Genomic DNA, 18,325 nt, shown 5'->3' on the forward strand with positions numbered 1-18,325 from the left:
AGTCCTGCCGGGCAGCATTTGGGTTTGGAATTTCATCGCTGTGTTTGGAGGCCTCATCTGTAGCCTTTTTGCGCCTGGATGTAGCTCTTTGTTGCCATGGGAATGCTTTTTCAAGCAAATTTGGTGCTGAGGAAAAGGGATGGATTGAAGTTCTCTATTTATTCATGGATCTGGTATTATTAGACATGGTGTACTGGAAGGAAGGCTGGTCTTGTGGTTAGAGGACCAGACAGGGCCTCAGGAGATCTGGGTTTCATTCTTGGTTGTGTCACAAACTTCTTGTGTGACCGTGAACAAGTCTCTGTGTGTCAGTTACCTGTGTGTAAAGTGAGCAAAAGGGCACTCTCTTAGCTCACAGATGGGGGAATGAACTCCATTAATGATTAGAGGATTCCCATGTTGTACAGGGTTGAGGGCTAGATATCTGCATAGATAATGTGCAAGGGGAGGTTAAAAATCATGATGGTCTTAATGGAACTGAGGTCTAACAGAAAAGCAATGGACCATCAAGGAACTCCTGTTACATGAAGGGATGTAGGTGATCCATCTCCACTTCTTTCTGCCATCTGCTAAAACACAAAATGAGTTACACCTAGCAAGAGACATAAAAGGCAATCAGAAAAGCTTTTATACATTAGGAGCAAGAGAAAGACAAGGAAAATTGTAGGTCCTCTGTTTAGCAGGGAAGAAGAGCTAATAACTGATGACACCAAGAAAGCTGAGGTGTTTAATGCCTATTTTGAATCAGTATTCATCAAAAAGATAAATTGTGACCAGATACTTAACACAATTAATATTAACAACAAGGGGGAAGGAACAGAAGCCAGAATAGGGGAAGAACAGGTTAAAGAATATTTAGGTAAGTTAGATGTATTCAAGTCTGCAGGGCTAGGGGGGTTTTGATAGCAGCCTTCAACTACCTGAAGGGGGGTTCCAAAGAGGATGGAGCTCGGCTGTTCTCAGTGGTGGCAGATGACAGAACAAGGAGCAATGGTCTCAAGTTGCAGTGGGGGAGGTCCAGGTTGGATATTAGGAAACACTATTTCACTAGGAGGGTGGTGAAGCACTGGAATGCGTTACCTAGGGAGGTGGTGGAGTCTCCTTCCTTGGAGGTTTTTAAGGTCAGGCTTGACAAAGCCCTGGCTGGGATGATTTAGTTGGGAACTGGTCTTGCTTTGAGCAGGGGGTTGGACTAGATGACCTCTTGAGGTCCCTTCCAACCCTGATATTCTATGATTCTATGATTAATGAAATTCATCCTAGGGTACATAAGGAAATAGCTAAAGCGATATCTGAACATTTAGATCTGGTCTACACTGGGGGGGATCGATTTAAGTTATGCAACTTCAGCTACGTGAATAATGTAGCTGAAGTCAATGTACTTGGATCTACTCACCGCAGTGTCCTCACTGTGGTGAGTCGACTGCTGACGCTCCCCCATTGACTCCGCCTGCGCCTCTCGCCCTGGTGGAGTACCGGAGTCAATGGGAGAGCGCTCGGCGGTCGATTTATTGTCTCGATTCGACGCGATAAATCGACCCCCGCTGGATCGATCGCTGCCCTTCGATCCAGTGGGTAATGTAGACAAGCCCTAAGTGACTATCTTTGAGAACTCGTGGAACATAGGTGAGCTCCCAGAGAACTAGGACACGGTAAACATAGCACCTCTCTTTAAAAAGGGGAACAAAGAGTCTCCAGGGTATTATAGACCGTCAGCCTAACTTCGATCCCTAGAAAGATACTGGAACAAATGATGAATCAGTCTGTAAGCACCTAGAGAATAATAGGGTTGTAAGGGACAGCCAGCAAGGATTTGTCAAAAACATCAGGATTTGTCAAAGATTTGTCAAAATCATGCCAAACCTCCCTAATTTCCTTCTTTCAGAGGCGGATTAGCCAATGGGCCCCTGGGGCCCAGGCTCAGGGCCCCCAGCCAATTGAGGGCCCCCGGAAAAAGGGTGCTGCAGCAGAAATCTGCCACAGGGCAGCAGAAACCCGGACCCCTGGCAGTGGGCAGGGGAAGCCCCAGTGCCCCGACCCTGGTCCCCAGCAGAAGCGCCGGGTGCGTGGGGTGGGGGAAGCCCTAGTGCCTGGACCCCCCACTGCAACCCTTGGGACTGGAGGAGCTCTCACTCCCCCTGTGGCCCCGGACTATGGCAGGGGAACAGAGCTTCTTTGGTCTTGGGGCCGCAGTGGGAGGGAGGGCCAGAAAGGATCCAATGGGGGTGGGGCTTCAGTGGGGGGGGCAGAATGGGGTGGGACTGTAAGCAAAACAGGAGCAGGGTCACAGGGGAAGGGGTGAAATGAGGTGGGGCCGCGGGTGGAACAGGGGCGGGTCCGCTGGGGAAGGGGCAGAATGGAGTGGGGCCATAGGCGGGGCTGCAGGCAGAAGGGGTGGAACGGGGGTGGGACCATAGGTGGAAGTTCTGGAGCCAGGGCCCCAAGAGACCTTAATTTGCTTCTGCCTTCTTTGATAGGGTTACTGACCTAGTGGATGGGGGCAAGCTGTAGACAGGCTATATCTTCATTTTAGTGAGGCTTTCGACACAGTCCCACATGACATTCTCATAAGCACATTAGAGAAATGTGGTCTGGATGAAATTAATAGAAGGTGGATGCATAGCCATTTTAGAGACTGTGCTCAGAGTAGTTATCGATGGTTCTCTGTCAAACTGGGAGGGCGTATCCAGTGAGGTCCTGCAGGGGTCAGTCCTGGGTCTGGTGCTATTCAAAATTTTCACGAATGATTTGAATAATGAAATGGAGAGTATGTTTATAAAATTGGCAGATGACACCAGGCAGGGAGGGGTTGCAGGCACTTTAAAGGACAAAATTAGAAATCAAAATGATCTTGACAAATTGGAGAACTGGTCTGAAATCAACAAGATGAAATTCAGTAAAGATAAGTGGAAACTGATACATTTAGTAATTAAAAATCAAATGCACAACTACAAAATGGGGAACAGCTGGGTAAGTGGTTGTACTGCTGACAAGGATCTGGGGGTTATGGCAGATGGCAAAATTGAATATGAGTCAACAGTGTGATGCAGTTGCAAAAGACGCCAATATTCTGGGGTGTATTAACAGGAATGTTGCCTGTAAAACATGGGAGGTAAATGTCCCACTTGCCTCGGCAGTGGTGAGGTGTGTCCAGTTCTGAGTGCTACCCTGTAAGAAAGATGTGGACCAATTGGAGAGAGTCCAGAGGAGAACCAAAAAAAAAAATGATAAAAGGTTTAGAACTTTGCCATTGGATTCTACCTATCTAAGGTACTTACATGGGGCTCCTCGCAATCTTTAATGTTTTTATCTACAGAGCCCCATTGTACAGAGGGGGAACTGAGGCACAAGGAGACTAGGTGACTTGCCTATGGCACACACAGGAAGTCTGTGGCAAAGCAGGGAATTAAATTAGGGAGTCTCAGACTTGTGACCTAACAAGTTGACCATGCCTCCTCTCTGTGTGCAGCAGTGGATAGCAGCAGTCTTTGGGATGATATAGCACTTGGTACAGTCGTTACCTTGAAAAGATTCCTGTTCACTCACAGTGGCCACATGACAATACTGTAGTTGTTTCCTGTCCTAAGTGTGCTGCATTAGGTCTATAACCAATGCTTTAAGACTACCAGCTGTGGCGCTATTTGAGTCTCATCTGGCTGTTAGTTTCCTTAAACCCCCTGCCAATGCTGAATTTAAGCCTTCAGCTCTTGGTCTGCAAAAGAATTCTTGCAGCTCCAAGATAGTTCCTCCTTATGCTGCTCAGAGGCAACTTTTCTCCATAATGCAAGGAAGAGAAGGCACACAATGAAATTAAAAGGTGACAGATTTAATCCGGGAGAAAGGCAATATTGCCTAACAACATCTCATGGATCGGAGGAACTCCCTGCTGCAGGATGTTACTGAGATTCAAGAAAAGAACTAGATTGCACATGAAGAAGAATAGAATCAATGGTGCCATTCGCTGGGATGGAAATGAGGGCTGTTGACTCTCACGTTTCAGGGCATGAACTGATCCCCAGTTGGAAAGTTCAGCAGACTTTTCCTCTGTGGTGTAGTGTTGCCTGATCAGGTGCGTTACAAATTCTCTGGTATTGACAGAGACAGGCTGCTTGGCTAGATGGGCCATGGGTTTGCTCTGCTGTGGGATGGCCTATGTGGAAACACTCAGCATGTTTTGTGAAATGACTGAACCACCTTGGGACCCTGAAAGGAGCGTTGGAGTTAGAACCAAAGCACCTGTTTTTAATTCTTCTCCTCCTCTCTCCCCATTCATGGATTTCCAGTGGCTCTAAACAGAAGCAGATTGGCTGTTTGTGGTTGCAGTTGAGAAGAGGTCGGCGTATTAAGCGCAGCTCAGAAACCCACCTCCTTCTAATCTTGAGGAATTTAGTGGCAAATCTGAAAATCTCCATCCTCCCCCTCCCCCCGACCCTGTAATAGACCCGGGAGAGGAGAAAAGAGGGAATCTAAGAAGCCGGTGATTACATGAGGAGCCTGGCAGCTCTGTAATCCTGGACTCCATTAAACATCTGTCTCCGCCAATTGCTCTGACAGTCGCGTCTCCTCCTTTCAAGTGCCTTACGTTTTCAGGTCACTTCAAACCACCATTTCTTAATCAACCCCCGCCCCAGCCCCTTTGATATTCCACTCAATCCTGGAGGATAGGGCACCAGTGCCCGCAAGGAAGGGGCTTTAGGTATTTCAACACAATTGTAGTTGAGTACATGTTTAAAGTTAAGCCTGTGTTTAAGTGCTTTCCTGAATCAGAGCCCCAGATTATAGAATCATAGAATATCAGGGTTGGAAGGGACCTCAAGAGGTCATCTAGTCCAACCCCCTGCTCAAAGCAGGACCAATTCCCAACTAAATCATCCCAATTAAATCATCCCAGCCAGGGCTTTGTCAAGCCGGGCCTTAAAAACCTCCAAGGAAGGAGACTCCACCATTTGGGATCATTTGGGGAGTTGGGTGGAAGAGTGCACTGCTTGTTTCCCACATACTTCCCATTTTCAGTGGGGGCTTGGAAGCTGCTTCCGTTGGTGGTTATTGAATCTTGCTATCTGTGCCCTTTCTTAGAAGAAAACAATTGCTGTCTCTGAGAATTTCATTATACCAGTTCTGCTGTGGTGCATGGAGTTAACGAAGTCAGATGCCTTTTACTATCTATACACTGCACCTTTAAATTTCTAAGCTTCCTTCACATGTACAACGTTCAGTAGCCATTTTGTTGTCAGAGCTCAGTGCAGACTGTCTGAAGAGAGACTGCTCTTTCTCTCTCAGGCACACTTTACTTTTGTTCTTTCTTGTTTTTTGTTCTCATCATCTAAAGGAAAGGTAATTCTGTGAGCGAAAGTGTCTGGCCACTCTTGTGTGTAAAGTAAACACAACTTCCCAGTTTAATAATACTGCATTGTATCTCTCCTTTCATTGATCTGATAGTAATTATTGTTGGAGATGAATATATTTGGATCAGATAAAATCAGATCCAGCAAAAACCTTCACTCAAAACTCAAACTGAATCTTTTTCTTCTTTTTTTTTTTTTTTTTGAATGTTTGAAAAAGTGCCTTAAACTTTAATGTCTCTGTGTTGTTTCTGATTGTAACTGGAGACAGAGCTGTAACTAGGCATTTTAGTGCTCGGGGCAAGCAAGCGTATTGGTGCCCCTTACCATTTTTTTCATCATTTTTCCAACCCCGTAGCTTTGTGCCCCACCCTGGTTACGGCCCTGACTGGAGACAAATTAGAACTGGGTGGGACAAGATGATGCAGAAAGTGGTTCTGGTAGGTGATTTATTTGAGCATACGCTTTCGTGGGAAAGCGTATGCTCAAGTAAATTTGTTAGTCTCTATGGTGCCACAAGTACTCCTATTCTTTTTGCAGATACAGACTAACACGGCTGCTCCTCTGAAATCTGGTAGGTGAGTATGTGGCTTGCTTTCCTCTGAGTCAGGGTCCCAGATGGCCAATGCCATTTGTCCATCAAATGCCCCATGTACCATTTTTTGGATCAAGTGTAAAATTTCAGAGGTTTTGACCATTTTGATCATTAAGGCTCTCATGACCCTCTTCCAAAGAGAAAACTCACTAGTCCTATTGTCCTAGCTCAATGCCAGCTTGGGTCATTACCATTCTGCCTCCCTAAAATCCGGGCCGTGGTTTTAACTGGATATAGGGATTGTTATCTACCTATTGTCTTTAACTGTGCAGTGTTAAACTGCAGCTGTGTCTCTCTGCTCCCCCCCCCCCCCCCCCCGAGGCTGCATTTCAGTGATGGATAAATGACTCCCTGTGCATAATGTGTGTATTGGCTTATAAAGTCTGGTGGTGAAAGACACTATTTTAATGTAAGGTCATTGTAATCGTTTTGGATGAGCATTCACAACTTGGGAAGCTCTATCTGAAATGAACCTTCTGATCACTAGCCACTGCCCCAAACTGCAGCCTTGAACCCATGCCTAGTATACCAGGAACGTGAGTGGAGTGATTCTCAATGACAATACACGTACCTCAGGCGTTTGTGCCTGGCCCTCTCACTAGTCTAGCGTTCATCTTCATTGCAAACTTAACTGAGGCTCAGGTGAGGTAGGCGGCACCCCCTGAGCTATAGGGCAGACCCCAAGGTAGCTGTTAATGCATGTTGCTACTCCGAGTAGCACTCACTAACTGCAGTGAAGGCAAGTAGCCTAGGGAACTCACAACAGTTGAGTCATGACGGCCCTCCAATCCTTTCCCATAAGCCCCCTGACCAGAAGTGGATGATCAATCTGCCTCTTATTTTTCCCTCCAGTATCACCTGATCATGAATCCCATCCTTTGATGGCCAATAAGGAACAGAGCTGTAGATATCACTTGTGTTACCCGTTATCCAAGCAGGTGGAACAGCACATCCCTTGGCAGAGAAGTTGGTAGTCCAAAGAGAAGAGGCAGTTTGGCCAGGAAACCAAGGCCTAAAGCTGGTGTTGGAATGATGTCTGGGAGTCATGCCCCCTAGCCAGAGGAAAGGGACCGGAGCATGGGTGTGAAGAGAAAGTGATGGTGGCTGGATATCAGTTTTATAGCAGGTTCTGAAAGGCTTCATTGCCTATGGTATTTGTGTGGACACTCCTGAAATACGTGCAGCACAGTAGGGGGTGGTAGGATCACAAGAGATTTGACGTCTGGATCGTAGCTGCAAGGTTTGGTAAACTCCAAACTCAACATCAAGTTGAAGCAGCTGTGGGAGCTTGGACGTCATGCAGAGGCCTCCCACCAGCCAGGAAGCACTAGTCAATCCAAGGCAAACAGGAGGGGAAAACGTCTCCTTGGATAGGTTTCAGAGTAGCAGCCGTGTTAGTCTGTATCCGCAAAAAGAACAGGAGTACTTGTGGCACCTTAGAGACTAACAAATTTGTTAGTCTCTAAGGTGCCACAAGTACTCCTGTTCTTTTTGTCTCCTTGGATAGTCTTCATACAGGATTTAGCAGCAGCATGGGCCAAATGCTGTCTGTTCTCTAGCCCATCATGTGGCTTCTGAGGAACTGGAAGGCACAGCCGTCTCCAGATACATGACACCTTCTAAACCAACTGTTCTGCTCCCTGTCTGACTCTGAGTCTTCTCTGTTTACGGCACTGGCCCCTGTTGGCCCTGCAGAGCCTACACAGCTATGGGAGAGCCAGCTGGTTTCTATTCTGCCTCCACACACCATAGCTGTGTTCCAGGTACAAAGCCTTTAGTACTGCTGAGGCAGAAAGAAGCCGATGTGAGTCTCATCTCCTGGGTGGCGTACGCAGGGCTGGTAGTTAGAGAAACCCTCTTTTGGCTTCTAGGTGGAGCCATCTGCTTCAGACGCCCTCGAGAGATTAAACAATCAGCTCCCTGATGTTAGTTTTACAGTCACCGTAACCCCCCTTGAAAACTGCACGCTGACCTTTGGGTGGGATACTGAACACTGAACCCTTGGTGCCCCTGCAAAGATGCAATGCTTTAGTCTTTATTGTGTGCAGAGACTTGGCTGGATTGTGGGCTCTCCTACAGATTGCTCTAGAGTTTACTTAGTCCTAAAATAGGAATAACCCAAGAGGGAAGAGCAAAGCCATCAGGCACGCCTAAATGGTGAGGATATATGTGCAGTACAAGAGATGGGTTTCTCAGTGGACTTGGTAAGGGAGCAGTGCTTTCTACCGGTAGGTCATTAGTTCAAATCAGTAGGGACCCAACTTTCTCATTGCTGTTCGGTGGGCAATGCAAAATGAGTTTGGGGTTGCTTGCCCCCTGCTTGGCAGCCTCTACAGGGTGCCTTTGAGGCTGAATTACTCTCCCTTCTACAGTGGTTTCTTCAGGGCAGAGGTGTGACCTATTTCTGGGCCACAGCATGGGGAAGTATGCAGGGTGCTGCCTCTAGAGTGACCAGACAGCAAGTGTGAAAAATCAGGACGGGGGGTGGAGGGTAATAGGAGCCTATATAAGAAAAAGACCCAAAAATCGGGACTGTCCCTATAAAATCGGGACATCTGGTCACCCTAGCTGCCTCTGGCCTGTAGAAACAGGCCCTCAAGCTGACCCCTTTTGCCAACATTAAATCCACGTGTTGGGGGAGAAGTGAAGGGCAGAGCTCACAGTTCATGGCTACACGGGGGATTTGTGTATGGCCCAGTGGGTTGCTGAGTTCCTGTCCTTGTGCTGTGTGACCTTGGGAAATCACTTCTCCTCTCTGGCCTACGTTTGCCCCATCTTTAAAATGGGGATGCTACTGATTCACTTCACAGGAGTGTGAATGGGGCATTCCTAGTGTAGCGCTTTGGAAATGCAACCCCCTTTACTGCTTGGATCCCAAACCATCAAACTCCACAGGCATGTTCCAGTTGCATTGGGCTCCAGTGGAAGAGCCCTTCCAAAGAAGGTTGCTTGTTTCCCCCTCCCGCAAGGAAACGAGCCCAGGACTCATGGCTTGAAGCAGTTGGGCGAAGCAAAGCAAAAGCCTACGTTGGGTCCCTGACCTGCCAGCTGTCTGGCCTAAGAAGCAAACCCATCTACAGACACTGTAAGTGGCTGAGCAGGGGCTACTGCCTCCTTTCCAGTGTCGGTCCTGTACTATCTTCCAAAGTGGCCGTTTGCCTTTAGTTTCAGCCTGTTTCTCTCCTGTTCTCTAAGAGCATTAACTGCCCCTAAGGCTTTCGCCTCGGGCCATTAAGTAGTGGGTTGGTCATTATGAACCACTTGGCAGTGACTGATTATGCTGGGCCTTGTCGCTTAGGAAAATGTGGAACTGATTGGCTGCATGACCCCATTTGACCTCTGGAATTCTGAGTGTAACCTGGCTTCAGAAATAATAAACTCAAATAATTAGCAGAGAAATCCTCCAATGACGTGTCTAATTGATTGGAAACACCAGTCCCCAAGACAGGCTGGCGGCAAACAGAGACGCTTCTAGAATTTCCTTGCGCCGGGACCCATCTGATGTTAATCCCCTTGTTTGACAGCCGCCTGGGCATCTTGGGCAGGGTAACAGTTGGGGGCACAAGTCTTGCACAGAAATACTCAGGAAGAGAATTGTATGGGAGCTGAGGGCCTGTCTGCCTTTCCTGCAATTCATCAGCTGGAAAGCTGAGCTCTCACCTTCTGGGAAATAAATCCAGTCACTCCCCCATGGAGCTCTGCCATGTGTTAAGAAAGACCTACCCTTTTCCACACACTTCACCCTTGAATAGACCTCGGGGGGGATGGGACATGCCCCACACTGGTGTAAATCTTCGTAATACGATCCCTCCTGCCCTGTCTTACATGCTGTCACGGCATTTGGGGGGAGACAAGGCCCTGCACCCCCGGCTTCCTGCGATTCACTGTGACTCTCAGCCAGACAGTAGAACAGAAGGTTTATTAGACGACAGGAAACACAGTCCAAACCAGAGTTTGTAGGCCTAAACAGGACCACTTAGTCAGGTCCTTCTGGGGAGTAGGGCGCTTAGACCCCAACCTTGGGGTTCCCTCCGATTCCCCAGCCAGCCCAAGACTGAAAAAAAACCCTCCAGCAGTCTCACCCCCCCTCTCTCGAGCTCCTCCTCCAGGCTTTGTCCAGTTTCCTGGGGAAAGGTGTCACCTGGCGCCACCCCTCTCCCGGCTCAGGTTACAGGCTCAGGTATCACCCCCTGCTATCCCATCCCCAATGCAGACAGTCCCAGTAAAACTAGACGACATTCCCAGGTCAGTCCGCCCCACTCCCTACGGCGTCACACACGCGTCTCTGAGCCGTGAGACAAAGAGTTAACAGTGTGCACATTTCAAGTATCATTGGTAGCATCTCAGTGAGCACCCACTGAAACGATTGAGGCAGTTTGCACCTCAAAGCTATTGTTTCAGGCTCACCGCAAATTCAAGCAGACGTCCGTCACATTTTGAAGGTTCTCTTTGCAGTCCTACCAGTGAGAGAACTCTTTTTTTTAAAAGAAAGCTGAGACTGGTGAACAATTGAGACATCTGTCCATGCCTCTGGTTAGTCCCTCGCAGCGGGCGTACCCCTCCACTTTGAGAAATGCTGCTATACAGTGAAATTCACTGTAGGGCAGAGGGACAGCCCAAGACACATCAGGCTTATTTTGACTAGTTCAAAGGCGCTTTGCACAGAGGTGCATTTCCCTCCTACTTGTTATTCCTAGCTAATTATTTATTTCCCATCTAGCTAGTTGACTTAGCTTTTGTTTTCTGTTAACATCTTCTCCGCAGGCTTTGATTTGCACAAGCCTCCGTGGTTATTCATAGTTGTTTGACCCCCTGATGGGAAACTTCAGCCCATGGAATGTTTGTGAACAACTGTGCTTGCTTTGACTAAACACAGAATGTGATTGGTCACCTCAGTCACATGATATTGTTTCTGCAACTTTAAGATGGCCACATGACCACCGCCAGTGTGGGCATTCCGATGGTGGGGTTAGGGAGCTAGGTTGGGACTCAAGAGGCTGTCACAGCCAGGACGTGGGCGGTTTGACATAGTGATCAGAGCAGGAGTTGGAATCCAGGCCGGGTCAGATGCCAGGAGGTTAGAATCTGAAATATGCCAGGGGGCAGACTGAGAGGTGTCAGGCGGGGGTCAGGTTACCAGGAGACCAGAGTCAGGCAGTAGAAGCAAGTAGCACAGGAGAAACCCGGTTGCATGGACAGGTTTTTACAGGTTCTCCCCGTTCCCACACAGGCCTGATGACCTTCCCTTTTCTCCCTAAGACTGTATTTCTTTTTTAAACAGACGATCAATCCATTTACTACTAATTGTAGCATAAAAATCACATATGAGCAGATAACCATCTGGATTCACCGACTCTTCCACCTGCCCCCGCGGGAACCTGTTCTGAAGGACTTAGGGGGGTTATGCTTTCTACCTAAAGGTAGATGCAGCACGATGTTTGAGGCTTTTAATTCTGACTCCTCCCGCCCCCAACAATGAAAGTTCCTAGATGCAGGTATTGAGAGCGGGGGAGGGGAATTGCACACAAGGTGAAAAATTGCAGGTTTTGTTCTGTTTTTCTCAAAAGCAAAAATGGGGGGAGCTTATTTGGTGGGGAGGGGACTCATCCCTGATTCCCGCCCCTGAGTCCTACAGAAGCAATGGGCGATTTTTTACTGGGTAGCTGAGATTCTCTTGAAAAATTGGTATTTGTTTTGGGCCTGGATCAGATGCCTGGAAATGTGTCATACCTCAGTGAGATGAATTTTTTGTTTGCCATTTATATCTTGCCACCATCCTACCCCAGAAAAGAACAATCTGTCTTCTCTGGTGCAAATTTACCCCAGGCTGAATATTAAACATGGGGAATTATAATCTGCTCAATCCACAGCTCTGGCTGAGGCCTGCTTGGTACAGGGAGCAAAAGCTTTATGGCACCTTTGCACTTCTCTGCTTCTTCTACCTGGTGTAAGTCAGAGCTCCCTTAGGGCTGCTCTAACTTTTACCCAACTGTCTCAAGAAAGCTGTTGGTAAATTGGTTCAGAGAAGAGCCATGAGAATGAATTATTAGAAAACATGCCAGGTGGTGATAAACTCAAGGAGGTCAATCTATTTAGCTTAACAAAGAGAAGGTTAAGAAGTGACTTGATCACGATCTACAAGTACCTACATGGGGAACAAATATTGAATCTTGGGCTCTTCAGACTAGTAGACAAAAGTATCACGAGATCCAGTGCCTGGAAGTTGAAGCTAGACCAATTCAGACTGGCAATATTGCATAAATGTTTAACAATGAGGGCCATTAACCGCTGGAACAATTTTCCAAGGGTCGTGGTACATTCTCCACCACTGGCAATTTTTAAAGAAAGACGTATGTAGTTCAAAAGGATTTTTTTCAGGGACGTTCTCTGGCCTGGGCTATGCAGGAGGTCAGACGTGATCACAATGGTTCCTTCTGGCCTTGGAATCTGTGACTGGGGGAGGGATAGCTCAGTGGTTTGAGCATTGGCCTGCTAAGCCCAGGGTTGTGAGTTCAATCCCTGAGGGGGCCACTTAGGGATCTGGGGCAAAATCAGTACTTGGTCCTGCTAGTGAAGGCAGGGGGCTGGACTTGATGACCTTTCAAGGTCCCTTCCAGTTCTAGGAGATGGGATATCTCCATTAATTATTATAAGGGGGTTGGACTAGATGACCTCTTGAGGTCCCTTCCAACCCTGATATTCTATGACTCTGAGGGCTCCTTCCAGCTCCTGGAAAGAGCTGGGGTGTAGCGATGTTCCAGCCAGATCCCATATGTGGGGGGCTGAATGAATGGTGGAAGGAAACACAGAGCAAATCTGCATGCTGTACGATCCTTGATGTTTCCCTACACTAAGGAAATTCCCAGCTTCTCAGAGTCTGCCAGATGTATGCCAGAAATTGAGTGCAAGGGGGCCACGATAGAGAATTGGTCCTGGTATTTCGAGCAGAAACCTTATGGTTTATAAACGATAAACTAGACAGTATAGGGTGTCTTTGTTTATAATATGGTGGACAAACGTGTGCCAAAATACTTGCCCGTCACATATATCTATGCACCCTTACATAGGATCTCAAAGGGTTTTACACCATATAGACCTGATTCTGCCACCCTGATGTGCTCAAGCTCCCCTAAAATTAGTGAGAGCCCTAGGAGATAGACAGGGATCATCATTGCCTTTTCCACCGCTGACGTGCATCTGGGGTGGAAGGCAGCAGCTGTTTAACAGCACCATTATACTAATGTGTCTGCAAATGCACCAGGAAACGAGTGAGGGGGCTATTTGGATAATGGAGTGGCTGAGGCAATACAATTAGAATTGTATTCCTAGCCTCAGTCGGGTGGAGGGGAGAGGTCCCTTTCAGTTTTTCAGAGCATCTCCTGATTTTTTATTCCCCCCATGACATTCCTGAGAGAAAAGGAGGAGGATTGGAGAGGAAAGGGAATCATGATGACACTCTGCACTTAGATACCACAGCACCTTTATTGCTATTATATTGTCTAACAGATGAGAAAACTGAGGCATTAAGAGATTAAGCTGGGAACAGGGAACCCAGGAGTCCTGACCCTGTCCTGTGCTCTAACTACTAAACCACACTGAAAAAGACAGAAACTGGAGCATGACTAGCACTTGGGACCCCGGCAGAGACTAGCCCTGGTTTAATTTAACCCAGGAGTGCTGCTGGGCTTGGTTCTGAGAGTTCAGGACGTTCGTGCATATGGATGAGTAGATGCAAAATGCAAAGAGTGAGGGAAAGGAGACCGAGATGTGCAGCCAATGGACGCTCAGTGCTTTGTTTTCTACAGCCAAGGGCTCTTCACAATCAGGCTTGATGTGATTGACGTTCACTTTAACCCATCCGCATACTGAGATGTGATGCAGAGGAAATTGTCTGCAATCACAAAGCCATGAGGGATTAAGGGCCTGATCCAACTCCCATTGAAGTCAATAGAAAAAAATACCATTGGCTTCGGTTGTCGTTAGATTGGGCCCTAAGAGAGAATGTGGCTGTCGGTTAACGCAGTACATAAGTGTCAGGGATCTGCCTATTGTATTTGCCAAGTGCCCATCACCATGGTATCTAGGCTCCTGGGTTCTTTTCCTGTTTCTGCTGCTGATTTACTGGGACCTTGGGCTAGTCACTTAAGCTCTATGCACCTCAGTTTCTGTTCATGTGTATCAGAGTATAATATGGATGAAGGGTGCTTTTCTCTTGATCCAGCAGAGGGATGAGTTCCTGAAAGCCCACACATCTTCCACATGTGGTAGGATCAGTGGGCTGGCTTGATGTGTAGATCATTCTTACTTAGGGAAAGTCACCTTGGTCAAGAACCTGTGAAATTTTAATGTTGCGTATTGACACTCTCAGGGCATCCGAGTAAGCTCTTCATGAGGAGATCGATATTTGTCTGACGTTTCAGTGGATAATGTTGCTTTTCTCTGATTTTTTTTCATTGGATTCGGCTAGCTTTTACCAAATTCACTAAAAGGGGTGTGAATGGATCTATAATCACAGAGTTAAAAGAAGAAATGCCCTTTGGTGTGTTGCTCACACCACCGTAAACTGAAGGAATTTTATCCACTTTGCCCTCCTAGATGAGGGTTTGTATGCTTTGTGCACTTCACTCAACTTGGGCAGCAAGGCTGGCCTGGCCTGGTTAGCCTGTCTGGTCAGTTTCACATTTTCTGAGTATTGGACAGTGCTGCTCTGTTGGGGTTCCCAGCTCTGCAGGCGAAAGTTTACAGCTGGAATTCAGGCATGCAGACAGATGCCACGGTGAAGAACAAAATAGAAAATAAAACTTGCCTTAGTTGAAAAGCCCTGCTCCTGTTCCCCCTGAAGTGGGTATCAGAACACTCCACTGACGTCAGGGGCTCAGGATCTGTCCCATTAACAATACATTCTCTGTAGCACATTTTAGGTGGGGCCTGAGCTACATATTTGCTCCTTAATAAAAGGCACATTTGCAAGGTCCTGTCTGTGCTCTGGTGTGGCTGGTGGCTAATCAAGTCCTGCTGCTTTGGAGCCCTGAGTGGAATGCCGTGTGGGGCACTGAATCATCTGCCCTAGATAACCTACGGCAGGGATCGGCGACCTTTGGCACGCGGCCCATCAGGGAAAGCCGCTGGTGGGCCGGGACGGTTTGTTTACCTGCAGCATCCGCAGGTTCGGCCGATCGCAGCTCCCACTGGCCGCGGTTCGCCGTTCCAGGCCAATGGGCGCTGGGGGAAGCGGCTTGGCCCAAGGGATGTGCTATGGTTTAGAAAGAACTATTCTGCTAAATCATTAACAGCGAAAGGAGCATCGGCCTGGGATGAAGGTAAATTTAGTTCACTCTGATTTAATCATATTTGGAGTGCACAGCTGCCTTGGTAGCAGAACCATTACCCAAGTGTTGTAAACTCACCATCCATTTGGGGCCCAACTTAAGTTGATAGAGTCTCTTTAAAAAGAAATAACTCCATCGAACATGTCAGCAGTAATGCACACTGAACAATTAAAGGATTGACAGTTCCTGCTCTGGACTGCATTTAGAATTCATTACGTTTCGGTTTTCAAATGGAAGCAGGGTGCAAATGCCAGAAAGAGTCATAAAGGAGCTAATGTTTATTTCTGCTTACACTTGTATGAGTTAAAAACAGATTCACCTTTATATACAAACAGAAAGTCACTGCCTTGCAGAAACAGATGGCTCAGGTGATAGGCACAGGGCCTTTGACTTCTAGACCACCAGTTCAGATGCTGCCCCGGTTCGCAGTTCATACTATCTGATGCCAGTTTGATGGCCTTTGTGAAACAATCTAGAAGCCTTAGAACCCAAATCCTGTGCCATTGAAGTCAATGGGAGGTGTGCCGTTGATTTCAGTGGGCATAGGATTGGGCCTATAATTCATCTCTTAGTGGACAATGGACATGCAGACTGTCTTAGGGTAGGTCTACACTTACCCGGTAGTTCGGCGGCAAGCAAATCGAACTTCTGGGTTCGACTTATCGCGTCTTGTCTGGACGAGATAAGTCGAACCCGGAAGTGCTCGCCGTCGACTGCGGTACTCCAGCTCGGCGAGAGGAGTACGTGAAGTCGACGGGGGAGCCTGCCTGCCGCGTCTGGACCGCGGTAAGTTCGAACTAAGGTACTTCGAACTTCAGCTATGTTATTCACGTAGCTGAAGTTGCGTATCTTAGTTCGAATTGGGGGGTTAGTGTAGACCTGCCCTTATAAAAATCACTTCTCTGCCAGCACCAGCTGGCTCCCTCATGGATCTCCGCTCACATATGTTGATATGGTCCCAGCAGGGCAGGGTTGAGTCATGTTGGTGGAGAAGTTTACAGTGGTGGAGAGTCCTGTACCTGTTCTATGGATATCCAGAGTCCCTCAGTCTCCTGGCCTGTCCCGTTTCAGTAGCACCGATGTCCCATGAGGAAGTCTATCGCCCCAGGAAAATGGAATAGGAAGACCCTGGCAGAGCGTTAACTATAAACTCAGGCCTGTGCTCTTCCATAAGTGCTAATTATTTATTCAGCAGAGAAGAAGAGCGAGTAATGATCTTACATGCGGCGCCCTATTAAAAAGTGTCTCCACTTAACTGGAGGTCACGGACGGCTCTCTCCATGAATGACATCGTCATTTCATAAAAAAGCTTTTTCATTAATTAAAATCCTTTAACCTTATATCGCATCCCGGCTCTGGTAAAGCAGTACCATTTCCCAATCAATACCTATTACCATATTTCCTAGAAAGGCGCTTTCACCCCTTTACCTAATTATCAGATGAACCTAATTGTGCACATTCGAAAGCACTTTGTGTCTCTAATATCCATTAACTAGATCAGAGCTGTGATCCGTGTGTCCTTATGGACACTTGTCCATATCAGTAGTCCCAAAGAGTATAAACACTGTTTGGTCTCATTCAACTGACATTTCAATCAATGCCAGGGAAAAATAATAATTTGGTCCTGTCCTTTTCTAGACAGGCTAAGAGGAAGGGGATGGTCTTATGGTTAAGTCACTGTTTTAGGAGTCAAGGAGATCTGGGTGCAACTCCCTGTTTGCCACAGGCTCCCCGTGTGACCTTGGCAAATTGCTTACTCCGTGCCTCAATTTCCCCTTTGAAATATGAGGATAATATTTGTGTACTCCCCCTTTGTCTGCCTTGTATTGTTACTGTCAGCTGGTCTGAGCAGGGGCTATCTCTTACCGTGTGTGTGTGTGTATACAGTGCCCAGCACAATGGGGCTCTGATCTTAGTTGAGGTTTCCAAGTCCTACCACAATAGATACATAATAATAACTACACAAGCACTGAATATGGAGTGGAGGGAAGTCACTTTAACTCTAGATCCCTACCCCCAAAACTGGGTCCTATCCTGCAAGTCCTTGAACACCTTCAGCACCCAATTATTGTCATAAGAATGGTGGGGGCTCGGCACCTCTTATGACTTGGCCCTGCCTACCGACTTGTGAACCAGCAAAGCTTTCTCCCCGGCAGCTGGAATTAATATTCTAGTTCCAGTCCCCCCTGTACTAACAGCATAAAAATTAGTTGTCTGTGCACACGAGAGGTGAGCGACCAGGTGCCCGAGAATGCACAGTGGAATTATTGAGCAATTCTGCTTTAATTAACCACGTCAGGAAGATGGGATTGTGGTACTCGGCGGCGGCGGCAGCATCGCTCAGGTGACACGAACGAACGGCTGCTGCCCGGAGATGATGGAACTTACCCGAGGAATATGGAAAGCTATTTTAATGTTGGATTCCTTTGAGAAAGCTGGAACAATAGCCAATAACCATAAAATCACTGGGGCAGAGCTGCAAACACATGAGGGGCATCCCTCAAGCACTTAGCCCTGGGAAAGGAGGCTTTTTATCAACGAGATGAGAACACAACAGTACCGGCAGCTGTAAAGCTGCCACCAGCGTGAGGGGGCCCATGTGGACGTCAGACCGAAATTTTCTGGTCACCATCTCCACTGCTATAGGGGGAACAGTCCTGGTAGTTAGGACTCCGCGGTTCTATTCCCTGATGAGCCACTCCTTTTCTGAGATAAGATGCCAAGGCCTTCGTGTATCTCAGTTTCCCTCATTTGTAAAATCAGAGAATATCAGCATATCTCACAGGGGCGTTGTGAGGCTTAAATACTATTTATTGTGTGTATATAACACCGTTCGTGCCAGTATTAATGGGCGTTTACACTGGGATCTATAACACTGGAATACAGCCACTTCTGGGGTGGAGGGTCATAGAAAGTGGGCAGGACATTGCCCACCAGTGGAAGGAGGACCAATTTTGACCAAGTGCACTGGGAGAAAGCTCTTTTACAAACAAACAATGCCATGGAGATTTAGGCCCCAATTCAGCAAAGCAGTTAAGTGTGTGCTTAAACGCATTGCC

The 18,325-nt window shown here is 47.4% G+C and overlaps 1 protein-coding gene across 9 annotated transcripts in view; it reads left to right on the forward strand.

Moving 5' to 3' along the window:
* PLXNA4 (plexin A4) overlaps positions 1 to 18,325 on the forward strand; it is a 658,514-nt gene that overhangs the window by 328,424 nt on the left and 311,765 nt on the right. The window contains exons 5-6 of one of the 9 annotated variants that reach the window (XR_010589383.1): positions 6,790 to 7,311; positions 7,445 to 8,377. The exons of the other annotated variants lie outside the window; for them this stretch is intronic. The gene's annotated coding sequence lies outside the window, so the exon portion shown is untranslated. Of the gene's footprint in view, positions 1 to 6,789; positions 7,312 to 7,444; positions 8,378 to 18,325 lie in introns of those variants that run through there. 9 annotated transcript variants of the gene reach the window in all.

This window comes from Chrysemys picta, chromosome 1, assembly GCF_011386835.1.
Source record: "Chrysemys picta bellii isolate R12L10 chromosome 1, ASM1138683v2, whole genome shotgun sequence".
NCBI classification, from domain to species: Eukaryota; Metazoa; Chordata; order Testudines; family Emydidae; genus Chrysemys; species Chrysemys picta.